This window comes from Porites lutea, chromosome 11, assembly GCF_958299795.1.
Source record: "Porites lutea chromosome 11, jaPorLute2.1, whole genome shotgun sequence".
Taxonomy (NCBI): Eukaryota; Metazoa; Cnidaria; class Anthozoa; order Scleractinia; family Poritidae; genus Porites; species Porites lutea.
Window position 1 is genome coordinate 8,859,486 of NC_133211.1, and position 3,025 is coordinate 8,862,510.

Consider the following 3,025-nt stretch of genomic DNA (forward strand, 5'->3'; position numbering starts at 1 on the left):
CCGAGCAGGGTAATATCAAATTTCAGCTTTCTTGAATTATTGTTAGAAGAATACCATAAAATAGTATTGAAACACACTTAAACATTTTTTAATATAGCAAAGTGGATTAGACTAATTTTAGGAAGTGAAAATATATGTTTCACTATCGTATATGTAAGTCTTCTGGGCCGAGTTGTTCAAAGCTCGGTTACGATAACCCAGGGTTAGTTCGAAAATTGAATTCAGATATGAAAGCTAAAAAAGCAAATTTAGTTTAATTCTTTTTGTCAACAATTTAATGGTTGGCTACTCTAAAAAGAATAGAGAAAATTGTCCGAGAAAATGCTTTTTATGAAAAGAAAAAGAGACCCGGATTAAAATTTAACCCTGGGTTAGCGCTAATCGGCCTTCGAACAACTGGGTCCTGAGTAAGAAAGAAATTAGCTTTTTTTTTAAATTTAAAGAACTGATTTTTAGCGTTCAAAATTAAAACGATAACAGTACAGAATTTCAGAATAGCTGACAAATAACAATTATTGAAAACAACCTGCACTTCCAAAAGTAACACCACATGCATCTTCTCCACACTGAAGTTCGTTTCAGAACACCCTTGATATCATAGAGTGATTCCAATTATTATCTTTGATCAGCGACTGTGATGGAAGGAGTTGATGATCATAGAGACTGAGCCTGTGAATAGCAACCTCTGTCAGGTAGTTCTCTATCTTGGAAGTTTTTACATGGAGATGAGTTTCATTGGTAGCATCGGGCACCTAATGGCAGAATCTTGGCTAAAGGAGTTTCTGGAATTGATTACTAAAGCTATTGCATGCAATAGCCGTAAAAGCTCATCTCCTCCTTGATGCAGCCCTTAATACCCTTATCCTTTCTAAAGCCCGGAGAGTGTCCATTCCTGATCTTGAAGTAGAAGCTAATGCCGCTGATGTGAATGGTGCAAGAGCTGAAGAGGAGGCAATGGAACCTCTCAGAAGCTTGTGTTCTGTACGAAGATTTAATAGCTGGAGAGAAATCAGGGGAAGAAGTTGGCTCAGTCAGTGCAATCAGTGAGATCAAACGTCTCCTCCAACGGCAGAAGAAATCCCTACGAGACAATCACACTGCTGAAACTCTGGTTGCAGTACATCAGCATGATTGACATTCTGAGAAAATTTATCAAAGCAGAAGCTCTTTCTGAAATGCTTCCCTATATGATAGCTTCTGGTCACAACCTTTACAGCAAATCTGCTCAGTTGTACTGTATTGTATCCTGTTGTCTACCAAAAAGCAGTTGATGGATTCCGCATAGTAAGAAGAAGTGACCAAAAATGGGAGGGGCTATCCACAGACCTTGTTGTAGAGCAGGTGTTAATGCGAAGCATGAAGATGAGTGGTGACTTAACGAGAGGAAGAGGGATGACAGAGCAACAGTGGCTGGTAGGCTCCTTTCGATGCCAGTCTGTGCTGAGATGAATTGTGCCATGCTGGATATCATAGGAGTCTCTTACAGTACCAGCGAGCAAAATAAGGACATTTCAGAGTCTAATGCTGAAGCACGTCAACATAATTTCAATAAAGGTGTAGATGTAGATGGAGATGAAGATGTTTGAAGGCCTATAGTCACTAACACTACTTTTATCAAATTTTTGAAACTTTTCTTATCAAAGTACCCTTCACAAAAAATATAATTCTTTTTAAAACAGACCTTTTCTATTGCAAATAGAATTCAGCCTTGTTTTCATGTCACTGGTTCAGGCTGCTATATTAACCTGAATTTTTAGTGTCTTCCCATGCATAATTTTCCTAGACTTTTTTAAAATATGTACATTAAAGAATCTTTCTTATTCCAAAACTGAAGAAAAACCTTCTGTTGCAATTAGTGACAGGTCTATCAGTACCTTGACTGGACTACCAGGGAATCGCAGTCATTCCAGTCATCCTAGTCATCCCAGTCATTTCTCTCTGTTATTCCAATCTTTCCAGTCATTCCAGTTCTCTTAGTCATATTTTCTCTATTCATGTTATTCCTGTTGTCCCACTTTATATATATCTGCAGATTATGACCTTTGACTTTTGTCACTCTCTTTTAATTGTATATCCTGTGATTTCTGGTTTTTTCAGCATCACGATCTGGTGACTTGATAGCAGAGGAGTCAGAGGGATTGGCAGAACCAGGTTAAACATGCTACCCTATTTCTTTTTGAGTTTTTGCATTTATGAGAACTGTCAAGACCTCAATCCTGTCATCTCCGTTACCCATAGCTTAGTTACCCTGTCATATTTCAATTTTCTGTCACTCTAACATTTTCCGTTAACAAAATGAGCTGTTGTTAGCGTACATTTTAGCTCATCATTCAATGCAGCAATGGTACAATAGATAGTTTTTGTTTGCAACATTGATGTTAGTTGATTTTTGATAACTTGATGGTAGTTACATTTTAAGTTTTACAGTGATACCAAGCTTTCATGTCTTTTTAGTCTACTAATGCCAATTCAAGAGGACACAACTTTTCAATCTACCTCTTCTTCTTTCTTTTAGCGTGCTATATATCTCTTTCTGTAAAAGGATGTGAAATAGGAAGAAGGTTAAGGTTTAGCACGTTGTCTCTCTTGCCTTTTCCATCAATGAAAAAGAACTGACAAAGAAAATAATACTAGAATTAATTTTACTCTCTCTTCTGACCCCTGGGTGTTTTTGACATTAGCTTTTTTTTATCTCTGCACAGTTACTATCTTGGAGCCTGGATCCAGACCCTGTGTATTTCTTGCATCTCTGTTTCACGATCTCTGCAAAATATCATCAGTCCCCTTGCGAGAGTTGTTTCAAGAAAGAAATGCTTTCCAATGGATGTTCTTGCACTAGAAAGCGTTGGATGCAGAAATGCCATAAGCAAGGAACTGAATACTCCGGCTTACTATGATCTAAGCAAAGATTATAGTTACCCTCCAAGTGAATGTCTAAACAAAGGATATAGGAGCTACTCTACTTCAAGAGAAGAAGCCTATTACATTTGCCAGCAAAGCCGTAACGGTTGGTGCGAAGTCCGTA